Source organism: Phyllostomus discolor, chromosome 2, assembly GCF_004126475.2.
Source record: "Phyllostomus discolor isolate MPI-MPIP mPhyDis1 chromosome 2, mPhyDis1.pri.v3, whole genome shotgun sequence".
Classification (NCBI taxonomy): domain Eukaryota; kingdom Metazoa; phylum Chordata; class Mammalia; order Chiroptera; family Phyllostomidae; genus Phyllostomus; species Phyllostomus discolor.
The window spans coordinates 78,378,418-78,394,900 of NC_040904.2; the positions used below are offsets into that span (position 1 = coordinate 78,378,418).

At 34.3% G+C, this 16,483-nt stretch overlaps 1 protein-coding gene across 4 annotated transcripts in view; it reads left to right on the forward strand.

Annotated features, from left to right (window-relative positions):
* The window catches only part of EPHA6 (EPH receptor A6), a 920,707-nt gene that overhangs the window by 155,769 nt on the left and 748,455 nt on the right, over window positions 1-16,483 (forward strand). The window lies entirely within an intron of this gene.

Here is a 16,483-nt window from a genome sequence, read left to right on the forward strand (position 1 = left end):
TACCTGAAATAATAAAGTACATAGAAGAAAACATACTCAATAAACTCCTTGACATCAGTCATAGAGATGTTTTTATGGATTTGATTCCAATGGCAAATAAACAAAAGCAAAAATAAACAAATAGGACTACCACAAGCTAAAAAGTTTCTGCATAGCAAAGTAAATATCAAAAAAATAAAAGGAGAACTACCAAGGGAGAAAATATATGTACTTGCATTTCACACATCCAGTGAGGAGTTTATATCCAAAATATATAAAGAACTAATTCATCTCAGCAACAACAAAACCCAACACAATTAAAAATGGGCAGAGAATATGAATACACATTTTTTAAAGAAGACATACAGATTGCCAACACATTAAAAGATGTTCAACATCACTAATTATTGGGGAAATGCAAATCAAAACCACAAAAGATATCACCTTACACCTCTCAGCACACATGCTTTTTAACCCAAAATGGCTATCATCAAAAAGACAAGAAACAAATGTTGGAAAAGATGTGGAGAAAAGGGAACCTGTGTACTCTTAGTGGGAATGTAAATTGGTTCAGCCACTATGGAAAACAGTGTGGAGATGTCCCCAAAAATTAAGAATGGAACTTTAATTTTCTGTGTCTATCTATCTATCTAGATATATCAATATAGATAGAGATATAATGATTTATATATATCATGTTACATATTTATATTTATATAGCAATATATTTTTATGTGATAAAAATATTATTATATTTTTATATTTATGTATAAATATATATTATACATCATGTTTTCTATATCTAAAACACACAATGGAATATACTACTCAGCCATAAAAGATGAAATTTGTTAAGACATAGATGGAAATGAGGGTATTCTACTAAGTGAAATGTCAGATGTAAAAAGGCAAATAGTGTATGATTTTACTCATATGTGAAATATAAAACAAAAACTAAGAGAAAACATATGAGCAAACAAAGAACAAGAAGAGAAACAAATCACAGAGGCAGACAACAGATCAGTAGCTACCAAAGGAAGGGGATTAGAGAAAGAGTGAAAGTAGTAAAGGGGACAGTAAAACAAGTGAAGGGGTTGATTGTATGATGACAGATGGAAACTAGACTTTTGGTAGAGAATACGGTGTAGTACATACAGATATTGAATTATAACTGACACCTGAATCGTATATAAATTCATAAACCAATATTATCTCAACAAAATAAAAATAAAATAATCATATTAGTATATTGACTATATTTGAAAGCATTACTGTTGATTGTGTACTATGGAATTGTGCAGGCTAACTTGTTTTACATTTCTTTTTTTTTTAATTTGGAGATTTTTTTATTCTTGTTCAATTACAATTGTCCCCATTTTTCCCCCATTACTCTCCCCTGCCCTACCCACCCCCCTCTGCCACAGTCAATATCCCCACCCCTTTGTTGTTGTGCATGAGTCCTTTACACATGTTCCTTAAGACCCTTCCCCTCTACCCTTTATCCTCCTCTACCCTCTCCTCTGGTCACTGTCAGTTTGTTCTTTGTTTCAGTGTTTCTGGCTCTGTTTCACTTGCTTGTTGGTTTTGTTGATTATGTTCCAGTTAAAGGTGAGATTATATGGTATTTGTCTTTCACTGTCTGGCTTACTTCACTTAGCATAATGATTCAGGAATCAGGATTCCTGGATGATTCTGGATTCAGGAATCCAGACTTCTTTCATTTAGTGAACATCTCTTAGAGATTTGTAGTTTTCTGTGTCCATCTCAGAGATTGTAAAAGTAATTGGAGAAAATGCCCTAAAAGATATTTTCTTTCATATATGAGCAGTGAGAACCAGTTCTGTGACATCAAGCTGCAAATAGGGGTGGGTTGTTGTTAAATGTTGTTTTTGGCTCAGTAGTTACCCTCCAGAAACAATTCTCTATCCTGAAAGAGGAAGCCCACATTTTTTGTAGATATTTATACAATAGTCTGCCACTTCACCCATAACACGTACATAGTTATCTTCTTATATCTGATAATTAAAAGTTTTCTCTACCAGGTTCAAATATGTTTTCTGATAACCCCAAAATTAAATTATAAGATATCTATTCCTAACCCAAAATATGTTTAAAGCCATGGACAAAATAGATTGAGCACTCCCGATAAGAAAGCAGAATAATGGGATCAACATGGCCATGAGTAAAAACCTCAAATGATCAGGACACTGATTCAGTGGCATGCCCTTATCCGTTGTTCTCAATGGTCCCTGGCTCTGCCTGCTTGTTGGGGACTGCCCTGTCTGGTCTCAGGAAGCTGTAACCCCCTGTGACTTAGGCTGAGTAAAAGACCTCCAGACCAGGAGCCACTGAGGAGACAAATCTTATTTCCCTGGCATGAACGCTGCCTGTTCTAATGCCTGGCTTCCTTTTTGCATGGTCGACAGTCAATGACGGGTAACAATTCTCTAAGAAAGAGAATGAACTTAAGACAGACGCAATCGCATGGGAATGCCCTGAGGGAAGGGGCTGTGGAAATGAAGGGGTGATCAACATCAACCCCTGCCCCCTAGGCTTTGTCAAAGCCTGAGTCTTTGTTCTTAGATGTGAGAAACCCAAGTCTCCTGGCTGCCTCTGTCTTCTGCCCTTCTCAGGCCTAGGGAAATTGCAGGGGTGGTGCAGTCCAGACCAGAAACAGCAGACCCCCAGGGTGATCAGGCCTGGGACATAGAATATGCAAGATCCTATGAGATCTGTTTGCTGGAGGATGTTATTTTTTTTATTAAAGATTTTTATTTATTTATTTTTAGAGAGGGAAGGGAAGGAGATAGAGAGAGAGAGAGAGAGAAACATCAATGTGTGGTTGCTGGGGGTCATGGCCTGCAACCCAGGCATATACCCTGACTGCGAGACTTTGGTTCACAGCCCGTGCTCATTCCACTGAGCTACGCCAGCCAGGGCTTGGAGGATGTTATTAACTTGGAATTTAAAGCCACAGGCAGGAAACCTTTGGAACCTGTAGTCCTTTCATATGTTAAAGACCCCAAACTTTGCCCAGAATCATAGCAGGAGTTCTGTCTGCACCTTTGTAAGTCACCGACATCTTTTGATCTTTTCTGCCAGACTGTGAATCCACAAACTAAGTCTGTTTTCTCAATAAAAATCTGCTTGGGAAACAAGATGGGGCACCCTCCAAGAGAGAGGGTGGCCATGGCACTCTCCACAAGAGAGAGTGGCCTTTCTGTCCCTATTCCTCCACAGGACCTGGTTGTCTCTGTGTATGTTTTTCTCATGTTTCAACGAGCATCCGCAGCTGAGATGGATACTGCAGGACGGCATCCCCCACACCTGCTAGCTTCTTTTATGTTCCTGGCAGTTTCTATAATTATTTGTGGCCAAACAGCTTTCATACTTGTTTCATGCTCATCTATTTTGGGGGCTTAAGTATCATCTCATAGCTTTGGTCTCTTTTAGACCAGACTCATGATTTGTAGGCAATGAGGTTTCCTAAAAACCATAACAGCTTTTTAATCTATTTTTCATTTCTATGTACCAGAAACTACATACAAAAGTCCACACACAAAGTTATTTTTGACATAGTTTTCAAGTATGTTTTATTTATTAATTTATCTACTTGCCTCTATATTCATATGCCTGTCTCAACTTAATGGCAACTGAGTTGAGATCATTTCAGATGATAGGGTTGGGATATCTTAGACATAGGGCTGAGTCTCTTTGTGTAATTAGGATGACTTAATCTATGTTTGGTGCTCAGGATTTTTTGTTTGTTTTGTCTGTTTTATGGAGAAGAAAACATCTTTTTTTTTCCAATCATAAAATCTTTAAAGTTCTATACTCTCCTATTACTTTTCCTTTTAAACTTCAACCCAGCCAGTTATTGTCTGAGCTCATTTGTTTCCAGAAATATCTTGTCAAATATATCAAGTAGTAGTCAACACAAATTACTTTCCAAGTTACTGCACATAATATTTTACCAAGAGTGTTACTTCTGTTATACAGTACAAGTTTTCACCAGTTCAGTCTCTTTCTACAGTTTTATACATCACTTGCCCCCTGACTGTTAAGTTTGGATTTTTATTTTGTGTTGTGTACACACACACACACACACACACACACACCATATGTACATGTTTGAGGTAGGGTAATGTTTAAAAAATGAAAAGAAAAATAAAATTTTAAATTCTACAGCCTTTATATGTCAAAGTTTCCATTTACATTAGAATCCAAGGCTTTCCGGGTTGTTGAGGAGTTGCCTCATTCAGAAAATTAGAAAACTAATCATCCATTTTTCTTTTGTAGAAGGAAAGCATGTAGAGGTACACATTCTTTTTTTTAAGATTTTATTTATGTATTTTTAGAGAGGGAGGGGAGGGAGAAAGAGAGACAGAGAGAAACATCAATGTGCGGTTGCTGGTGTCATGACCTGCAACCCAGGCATGTACCCTGACTGAGAATTGAACCTGCGACACTTTGGTTCGTAGCCCACGCTCATTCCACTGAGCTATGCCAGCCAGGGCTTCCTTTTTTTTTTTTTTTTTTTGCAAATACATAATTTGTTTTTTAATTGAATTTATTGGTGTGACACTGGTTAATAAAATTACATAGGTTTCAGTATTCAATTCTTTTTTAACTTCATATACTTTTTAAATTGTTGACACTATTTCAGATGTTCCTATTTCCTCCCTCTTTGCTTACCTCCCCTCATCTGCCACACGCCCTTCCCTCTAGTCATCACCACACTGTTATGTGTGTCTGTGAGTTATTCACATGTTCTTTGGCTAATTCTTTCACCTTCATCCAGACCCCATTCCCCTCTCTCTTCTGACAGTTGTCACTGTTCCATGTGCCCATGTTCTGTTTCTACTTGTTTGTCAATTTATTTTGTTCATGGTTCTACAATGTATTGTCTGTATATTGTATTGTGTGTTTACCTCTGCAAGTCAAGTCTCCTTCCATTACCATTTATCTCCCCTTTATCCTCTTCAACCTCCTCCTAACCCCCTTCCCTCGGGCAACCACCATACTGTTGCCTGTGTCCAGGGATCTTTCTTTTTTTCCTTTGTCTAATCCTTTCACCCTTCTCACCCAACCCCTACCCTGTCCCCACTGACAGCTGTCAGTCTGTTCTCTGTATCCATGAGTCTGTCTCTACTTTATTAGTTTATTTTGTTCATTAGATTCTACATATAAGTGAAATCCTATGGTGCTTATCTTTCTCTGACTGGCTTATGTCACTTAGCATAATGTTCTCCAGGTCTATCCACACTGTCACAAGGGAAACAAAAGAAAAACAAACAATTGGGACTACATCAAAATACATCTAAAAAGTTTTGTCATAGAAGTGAAATACAAATTTTGTATACAATCACCACACTTCTAAAATTATTTAATTCATAAAGGAAAAGCTTTGTAGCTTAAGTGTTAATATTAAGCCATGCCCAATACAAATGGAATTTTTTTGATCAACAGAGAAGCAGTATCAGTGTTTCATCAAATCAAATATAAATTGAGCGAATAATACTAAATTAAAATTCAAAGAAAAGTTATTGCTATAAATTCTAACCCTATTTTCTTTCTATAAGAATCAATTACTTTGAAGGACATATGATTATTTCCTTTTGGCATCCACAAATAGCAAAAAGAACTTTCCAGATAAACTTTACACATAAATAGAATGTAGTACATTGAAAATATAATGGCAATATTTTTACCAGAGAACAAAATTATCTTATTTTAATTTTATATAAATACAATATAATATGAAAATATTGTTTTAGTAAATCTATACATAATTCAGATTGAGTCTTTTTCTAAGCATCATAACAACTATAAATAGTAAAATTACTATATTGCACATCTTATAATTTGGGTATAATTTCATGTTGTAAGGTTTTTATTATATATGCAGAGCTAGCATTGGAAAAACAGAGGAGTAAATGACTATACACACTCATATGAACAGAAATGTAATAATTTTCATTTTTAGGATTTCACATATTTAATCTCTAATGAAGTATATTTCAAAAGACAACATAGTTCTAAGGAGAATAGACATCAAAAGAAAAAACAAAACGATTTAGAAAAAAGATTGGGTAAAACAGGGGAGAAGAGAATTTTGAATATAAATGTCACTTAACATTTTTTTTTAAAGATATCTTATCTTTTATGAGAAAGAATTCTTGATTCCATTCATAATGACAGTAACTATGATGACTTGGGATGCCATAATAAACTGAAATACACATTATGATGCTATTGGGGGACATTCTTAATATTTTTGAGTCCTTTGAAATAATTACATAATAAGAATTAAAGAAATAACTGGTGTCCTCAATTAGACACCTGGTCTTCTTATGAAGTAGTTTCTTTTCTTTACTTGAATTGTTTCTCTTTCAACATATGATACTAAGCAATGGAAAATTTTGTAATTATAAATAGTCCCCCATTGTGATTCTGTATCAAAAATAAACTTTAATAACCAGTTATTATTTTCAGTGTGAACTTAGAACAAACTTATCTGTTTTTAGAATAAGTTCGAGTGAATAAGCAATATTGTATTACTGAAAATGGTAATCTCAGTTTTACAGGGAATTATAGAGCAGTGATAAGTTTACAGAGATGAAGATTTTCAGTTGCCAGTTACTCTATACAAGGACTAGAAGCATATAGGACCAAAATTGATGGAAACTTTTGGAGCAAAAATACATGCTCTGTTTTTTCTTTTACAGTGAGCAAAGAAAAGGCATGATTTATTCCCATTATTTGACAGTATCAAATGTGACTGCTATAAAAAGTCATGAAAACCACTTGAAAGATGCAAACCCTATTCTATTGGACAGAGATAACCAATATCTTGTATATAATTTTTTATATAGAATCGCTGTATTTTTTGCCTTTTTCTTAAAATGACAAATACCCTCATTTCTTTTTTTATTTCTATTTTTGTTTTAATGGGTGATTTTTCACCCAACCACAATAAAAAATCCTATGGTTTTTTAATCTATATGTTGACCAGTTAAATATTTTTAATAAATTAACAAAAAAGTTTAATTGGTAAAATTTTGAAATGGCAATAGTTATGGATTAGATGAGAACTTTTCTAAATGTTCTCTATTAATATACTAATTGCATTATTACTAAAAGCATATTCTTCTTAAAATATAATGGCAGGTAGATATATTCACATATATTTAGCAATCTTGCTAAATGGGAACTAATTTTCATACATATGAAATACTATACTTAATTATGTAATTTTCACAATTATTCTATAAAATAAATAACATATATTACTTATATGTTTGTATTCATGATGGCTGCTATTTGTTTTCAAAATTTTTCTGGCATCTATTAAGTTGACCATAAAATTTATTTTTTTAATTATATTTTATTGATTATGCCAGTACAGTAGTCCCAGTTTTTCCTTGTTTGCCTCCTACCACCCAGCAGCTCCCTTCTTCATCACACGATCTCCACACCATTGTTCACGTCCATGGGTCTTGCATATGAGTTCTTTCGCTACTCCCTTTCCTGTACTGTACATCCCAATGGCTATTTGTACTTCTTAATCTTCTCAATTCTTCACTCATTCCCCCACACCACCCTTCCATCTGGCAACCATCAAAATGCTCTCTGTATCTATGATTCTGTCTCTGTTTTGTTTGTTTAGTCTGTTTTTTAGATTCAAATGTTGATACATATGTATTTATTGCCATTTTATTGTTCATAGTTTTGATCTACTTTTTCCTAAATAGTTTGCTTTAACATATCATATAATAATGTTTCGGTGATGATGAACTCCTTTAGCTTTTTCTTGTCTGAGAAGCTCTTTATCTGCCCTTTGATTCTAAGTAATATCTTTGCTAGGTAGGGCAATCTTCACTGTAAGTCCCTGCTTTTCATGACTTTGAATATTTCTTGCCAATCCCTTCTAGCCTACTAAGTTTCTTTTGAGAAATCAGCTGACAGTCTTATGGGAACTCCCCTGTAGGTAACTAATTTCTTTTCTCTTGCTGCTTTTAAGATTCTCTCTTTATCTTTAACCTTTGGCATTTTAATTATGATATGTCTTGGAGTGGGCTTCTTTGCATCCATCTTGTTTGGGACTCTGTGCTTCCTGGACTTGCATGTCTATTTCCTTCACCAAATTATGAAAGTTTTCTTTCACTATTTTTTCAAACAGATTTCCAGTTTCTTGCTCTTTCTTTTCTCCTTCTGGCACCACTGTGATGCAAATGCTGGAATGCTGGAAGTTGTCCCACAGGCTGCTTATACTATCCTTGTATTTTTGGATTCTTTTACTTTTTACTATTCTGATTTATTGTTTTTTGGTTCCTTATGTTCTAAGTCATTGATTTGATTCTCAGCTTCATCCACTCTACTTTTGTTTCCCTGTAAATTGTTCTTTATTTCAATTAGTTTATTCTTTGTTTCTGACTGGATCGTTTTTATGCTGTTGAGGTCTTCACTAAGTTACCTGAGTATCCTTATAACCAGTGTTTTGAACTCTCTTTCTGATAGATTGCTTATCTCCATTTTGTTTAGTTCTTTTTCAGAAATTCTGATTTGTTCTTTCATTTGGGCCATATTTCTTTGTATCCTCATTTTGGCAGCCTCCCTGTGTTTGTTTAGGTTGAGCTGCTATGGTTTCCTGTCTTGGTTGCATGGCCTAATGTAGTAGATGTCCTGTAGAGTCCAGTGGCACAGCCTCTTCAATCACCCAAGCTGGGTACTCGAGGTGTTCCCTTTGTGTGGGCTATGTATACCCTCCTCTTATAGTTCAGCCTTGATTGTTGTTGGCAGGTCAATGGGAGGGATTTACCCAGGCCTGTCAGCTGCAAGAACTGGCTGTGACCACTGACTATCAATTTCCACTCTCAGCTGTGCAGGGATAGGGTGGTGGTACTCTGCCTTGGTCCATAGCTGTCCACTGTGCAGGTTATGGTGGTTCCCAGGTTATACAAAATTTCTCTATATGCCTCTTGATGAGATGTTATAATAATTCATTTCCTTAAATGACTCGCTTTTGATTCAATGAAATAAAGTTATTTGGTTTTGATGGATTATTACTTTAATGTTGAATTACCATATTTTGCATTATACCATTATACATGGTATATAATCATTATACCCATGCATAATGCACATTTTTATGGTTCCCTTTTGATTCATTTCCTCCCTTTTGATTCAATGAAATAAAGTTATTTGGTTTTGATGGATTATTACTTTAATGTTGAATTACCATATTTTGCATTATACCATTATACATGGTATATAATCATTATACCCATGCATAATGCACATTTTTATGGTTCCTTGAAAAATTTGGGCCAAAGCTACACATTACACATGGTAAAATACATTACATGTTTTTGTTACATTTGTGATATAGGAAATTTGATATATTGCAATGAATTATAAATTTGTTTTGAGTGATATAAAGAAGAGCAGAATAATTAAATATATACACTGTGTTCATTGATAAAAAGTATAAATAGTGCCCTGACTGGTGTGGCTCAGTGTATTTAGTGCCAGCATGTGAACCAAAGGGTCACTGGTTCGATTCCCAGACAGGGCACATGCCTGGGTTGCAGGCCAGGTCCCCAGTAGGGGACACGTGAGAGGCAACCACACATAGATGTTTCTCTCCCTCTCTTTAAAAAAAAAAGAAAGAAATTTGAATATTTGGAAGACATAAATTTTAATTTAAAATTATAAACAAATCACATTCAAAATTCTTAATGTGTTTGCCACTTTGAACATAGCAAAAATTATTTATATTTTATATGAAATAACAACTGAAATGACATATAGAAGATTATTTGAAAAAAGTAGTAAAGACGTTCAACAATCCTGGAAAATATTAAAACATATTCAAAGGAAAATATTTTTAAAATGTAGAATTTACTTTGGAAGAGAAATAGTTATAAATGGTACAAGTAGAAAGGAAAAAAATGGACTAAATTACATGAAATAGTTTATCCTATGGTAAAATAGAGACCACTAACTGGTAGGGAAACTAGATGGATTACTTAATACCATGGTTCTTACTTTATAGTGATTGAGATTGGGGAGAGGAGAGCAATAATGATTTGTGTGTAGGACTAGCACTACCATTTATTCCTAAGCCCCAGAGGAGTTACCTTCACTATTAAAGGTATCTTTCTTTAGCATATAGGCAATTGACTTCCATTGTGTTTTAGTTTAAGGATCTATTTGGGGCAAGAAAAGAACCACAGAGAATTTCTCATTGCAATAAAATGAAGCCTAAGGCAAAGTTATACCAAAAATTTCTGACATGTGGGATACAAACTAAGATTTTTATGAAAAATGATAACCAAAATAAAACACTATTTTAAGGAAAATACTAAATAATACTAAAGTACTTAAGGATGATACTTTATAAGGGACAATGATGTTGGAACCATAGATATTAGTCATACTTATACAATGTAATGGTTTGACTCCTAAATGGAAAATATATGTAATTCTCATACCTACTAGTGAAATATGGAAGAAAGTTAACTTTGAAAAGTGAATATTACTTTTCAATGGGATGATGATCGAAGTATGTAAAAATTTCTAATGGAGACAACAATGCTTTTTTGAGAGAATTTCCCTCAGGATAATAACAATGAATGTTTATTGATTTACTGTCTGATCACCATGGAGTAGAGGTGTTTCATGAAAGGTGTCTTAATTTCGTGATGACAGTTTGACCGTTTTTCCAGATGGCCAGCATTTCAAATATATCTACATCTGTCTGTCTGTCTGTCTATCTATCTATCTATATCTTCATGAACATAATGAAAGTGTCAATTCTAATTAAAATGATGCCTAATTCATTAGTATGTCAGATGAAGCCTCCAAGGATAAGTAAACTCAACTGAAGATTATTGACAAAAGTTTTATTATTGAAGAAGAAAGTAATTTCTAAATCATTCAGTTTGGTCAGTCAAACTCCTTTTTCGTAGAAAATTATGAGTTAAAGTTAGGAGTTAAAAAGAAAAATGACATTATACATCAAAAGTTTTGTAGAAAACCTTACATATTATAAAAGAAACAGGGTAACATATGTTACAGTGCAAAAATTAATGCAACAGTGAAAACAAAACAATTTGTATAGCTCTATCACTAAACAGGACCTGAAAACAGCAGTCAAACTTGTCCCATACACATTTGTGTGCTTTTTCAAAAGATCTGAGAGGGCTTCAATTATAGCTGGTTTCATTTCTTAATACAGGAGCACCATCAGCATCTGTCTGGACCATCCTTTTGTCCGTTTGTTGTTTTCTGCCTGGGCCATCTTAAATGCCAAAATAAAGATGGTTTTTGAATGAAATTATAAGTGTTGTAAGAGCAAAAAAAGTTAGGGCTGTTCCCATTTTCAAGTTGTAACAATTATAGTATCAAAGGAAATATATATACATATATATATAATTAATTAAAATAAGATGTGTTTGTGAAAGGCTGAGAGCACATAATATCAAAAAGAATAAGTTAAAATGAAACTTTCAGAATGGAAGGGGAGTGGACAGACACCACCGTCAAGGACAGTGCTGGAGAGCTTGGCCCACGTCCAGGAGCTGCAGCTGCCCCCGCACTTTCATGTGACTCCCAGCCTCTGAGAGAGCATTACTGGGCTCATTTGGCTCACAGATACAGGTAATTTTTAAAAAATTAGAAACTGAAAATTTTCACCAATAGATCTGTCAGAAGTGACATTTTCAAATTAAGAGAAAACATTTTTAAAACTTCAGTGTAAAAGCATTCAATTTTACAATGGTTTTGAGGATTGCCTTTCTTTGGAATACAGGCACTACTTGAGTATCTTGCAGCTTGACTATTATTCCTCCTGCCCCCCCCCCAAATAACACCTTGTTTTATCTTAAAATATAGAAAAAAATCCCAAAGTGGTGAATGATTAAACACTGAAGATTTGTGTCTTTGTAAAGCAGCATATGTAGGTGTTGGTTGTTTAAGAAGTCCGCCTGTGATTGTTCACATAAGAAATACACTCCGTTGCTGGAGGTACTACAGATCCACCAAGAAAAAAGAAGTGTAATTGTAATGAATTAGGATTAAATTAAATTTTGTACTGTAAAATTTTATAACAATATTTTTTCATTCTATGTGTATAGAAAGCCATTTAAATGATAGTCTTAATTATTGCTACTGTTTGAATAATTTTTTCTGCCATTTTCTTTACTTGCCACACTACTATTTATTTTTGATACTTTTTATGTTCAGATAGTCCTTTCTATGAAAATAAAATTGTACAAGCTGCTCAATCATGATTTTAAACAACTAATTTGTCATTCAACAATAAAATCAACTCCTCTTACTTTAATTGAAGAAATATGAATTTTTGGCAACTTTGGTCCAAAGCCATTTCTCTGAGAATCAACATTTTTAACAGAATCTATACTTTAAAATTTTTCCTATGCTGTTAAGTATATTAATTTTAGGACTTTTTGTTTTGATCATTTGAAATGATTTTCCTTTTGTGCCATTTCATTCTGTTTTAGTTCCATATAAAATATATTGCCATTAAGAATTGCTTGAGTTTTCATGGAAATAAACTCTTTGCTTTAGAGAGATTATTACCTTATTAATTGGAATATCCCGCTTTTAGAAAAGAAGTAAACAGGATAATAAAAAGTTACAATAATACATGGGAACAGAAAGACTTTGCTTGGGGAAGTGGATGCAGGATGCAGATGATGTTGCATTGAGTTGAACACTTGAAACTATGGTATGGTTTTGGGAACCAATGTCATCCCAATAAATTCAGTTTTTTGAAGTTCTAGTAGGAGTCATTTATTTACATTATAAAAGCTTTGTTTACCTTAAAATGTGTAGAGTTAAAATCAAGAGATAAATAAAAGACTTAATTAAAACAGCTTTTATGACGTATAATGGCATAAGATAAACTGTACTTCAAAGAGTATAATTTGTTGAGTTTTGCTATTTTTATATTGCCAAGAAACCATCAGCATAATCAAGATCGTGAATTATTTATCATGTAAAATGTTTCTTGATGCTGCTTTGTAATTTCTCTCTTGTTGTTCTTCCTGTGACCAATCACTATGGCTCTCTATTAGTCTCTATGTTTTAGTTCACATTTTCTAGAATTTTAATATTACATGGATCATTCTGTGTGCACTCTTTTGACTGGCTTCTTTAATTCATCACAATTATTTCAATATTTATCCATGCACTTGCAATCATTATTTTTTGCTGAGTATTAGGACATCATTTGCATATACCACAAGTTGTTTATTCATTTTGAAAGTTTTTACACAGTGCATAGACATTTTTAGCTCATACTTTTATGTCATCTATGAATAATAAAAGTTTGCTTCCTTTCCCAACTGGATATTTTTTTTAATTTTCTTGTTTCAATCTCTGAATCCTCTAGCACAATGTTGAATAGAAATAGTGAGAATAAGTATTCTTGCCTTGTTCCTTATCTTAGAGTGAAAGCATTCAATGTTTCTCCACTCAATATGATGTTAGTTGCATTCCTGGGATATACACCCTCTTCATCATGATTTAATATCCTTTAGAAATATGGCTGCATTAATTTCCATAAAATTTTAGAATATTTTTCCATCCATGGAACATATTAACTCATCATTTTCTTTTCCTATAATGTCTCTTTATGGTTTTCATATCATAGTAATAGCTCATAGAATGCAATGAATCGTATTTCCTACTTTTCAGTACTTTGGAAGTTTTTGTCCAGAATAGGTATATTTATTTTTTTTAATGTTTGGTATAATTCACTAATGAAGCCCTTTGTACCTGGATGTTGGATTATTTCCTTACACCTTGTGTTGATGATCATCCCTCAACTAAGTACTTAGGGGAGCTCTCTGCGGATCTGAGAGTATTTTTTTCTTTTTTTTTTACTAATCAATCTCCTCTTCAGTTTTTGATAGATATAGATATATAGATATACAGATATATAGATGATATAGAATATATATAGGCATAGATAAAGATATAGATACAGATATGGAATACAGATATAGATATAGAGATAGATTATGTAGATATGTATGTATTTATTACATTTTATTTTTCCTAATAAATTTGTTCATTTTTCATGATTATGCACTTGTTTCAAATTGTGTAATTAGAGAAGGGTGAAAACATGTGCGATATTTGAATATAGGTGTGACAAATTGAATTACTGGTCCCCATTCTTCACTTCTTGTATTCAAGCTCTTTACCTATGACTTTGTAGTTCTTCCCACTAAAGGGCAAGTGCTTTTCCATACTCATTGACTTTGGCATCAGCTATATGATTTTCTTTTTGGCTAATAGAATAAGAAACTAAGTTACAGTTGCCAGTTCTGAGCCTATGCATCAAGTGGCCTAGCTTGGTTTTTGTTTGTTCTCTTGTACCTTTGCCAATACCATCAGAAGAGCTTCCCTGGTATTTGCTGGAGCAGGCCAAGCCCATACTGTAATGAGGAGCCAAGCCCAGGCAGATATATCAGTCATCCTGCCAAGTACGGACTAGATCAGATTACCCAGCAAAACCCAAAATAAATACTAGGACATAAAAAATACAGATATAGCTGAATCCACTGACAATAGTAAGATATGAGTAACACATACAAAAAGCATTTAACAGATCTGGTCATTACATCAAAATGACAGGACAACACTGTGGAACCCTGGCCAAGATAGAAAATACATAATTTCTAAGGCAGTCCAGTCTACAAGACCCTGAAATGGGCCTGCATGTACCCAAGTCCGTTGGAACATGGGTAAAGGGTCAAGAAAATGCAAGCTGTCAAGACAAAGCTATAACTGTCAATGCAAACAAGGATAGAAACTTAAGAATTATGTTATTATGATCATCCATAGGGGTCCTAAAGGGAGAAATGCAAATTCTGTTATCTAGGTTCATGGAGTGAAAGCTCTGTGGGGTACACAGGAGAGGTTTCACAGAGACTAACACTGGTCCAATACAGTAACTTCTTCTAGCCACGTGGGCTAAAGGTACTTGCAGAATGGGACCTTATGTAAGAAGTTTCAAGACCTCCTTTAGGACTTTTTAAAAAATTGCCTTTATATAATTGAATATAATCTTTAGATTGCCAACAAAGCGTTTCTTCATTTTAATGAATCACAAGTTGTTAAAAAAAAAGAGCCTTTAGTATACATATCTAAATCTTGTGGTCCCTACTTGACTGATAAAATGAGGACACTTGCAGCCAGAGTGGGCAAAGTGAATTACCTGACCCTTTTTCCCCTCATTAATTCATCAGCAATTTCATAGAACCTACTTTCAAAAGTTACCCCAAATCTATTCTTGATCAACGTCATAGATTAAGTCTGTACTGGAATAACCTAACATTTTCCACATTTGAATTACAACAGTCTGTTGTGCTAAGAGCAGCTGGTCTTGTCTTTATTTTTTCTTGGCTTCATATTAGCTTCAAAATAAAATTCCAATTCATGGTCATGGCTCAGGAGGCCTACCCTGTCCCATGATGTACCTCTTGCCTGCCTCCACAACTTTATCTCCTATATTCACCAGACTTCATGTGGACTATACTCCTACTCACATCACATTAGTTTTTAGAGCTCTACAGGCTACTTCTTTCTTTAGGGCCTTTGCATTGATTTTTTCCTCTGTCTTAAATATCTTTCCTTCTGTATTAGTCTGCTAGAGCTGCTATAATAAAATTCCACAGATTGAACAGCTTAAACAACAGAAATTTATTTTCTTACAGTTCTAGAGGCTAACGTCCAAGATCAAGGTGTGTGAGCAGAATTGGTTTCTGGCAAGACCTCCTTTTCTGGTTTGTAGATGGAGACCTTCTTGCTATGTCCTGATATGGCCTTTCCTCTGTGCACACACACTTCAGATGTCTCTTCATCTTCTTATAAGGACACTAGTACTATTGTATAAGGCCTCACCCTTATGATCTCATTTAACCTTGGTAACCTCATTAAAGGCCCTACTGCCAAATACGGTCACATTGGGGTCACCTGGGGGATACAACTCAGTCTATAACACCTTCTCTCCCTCCCTTACTACCTTGTCACATGATTAATGCCTTTTCACTTTTCAAGTCTTATTTCCAGTAAGAACTCTTCTTCAGAGAGCTCTTCCTTAACTAGTTTAGCCCTAGTTAATGAAACTGCAGGAGTAGGGACATGTCTACCTTGGTTCACTCATCAGCAGGATCACTATAACCAGAACTGTGCTTGGCACATACGAGGCATTTAAAGACCATTTGTTGATAAATGCTGTCTCCCAGCATTCTGATTTACGCACCATAGTTATTTCTGTGTATGCCACACACTTTAACAATACTTAGCATGTGTCATTTTTCAGAGGTTTGTGAATACATCTGAGCTTCATTATCTATGGTGTTATCCAGAATGATAGAAAACAATGTTATTCTAGGTGTACCACTGAATAGAGTGACTGACTGACTGATGAGTTACAGCCTGCTGTGACTTAATTATTTTATTTTTT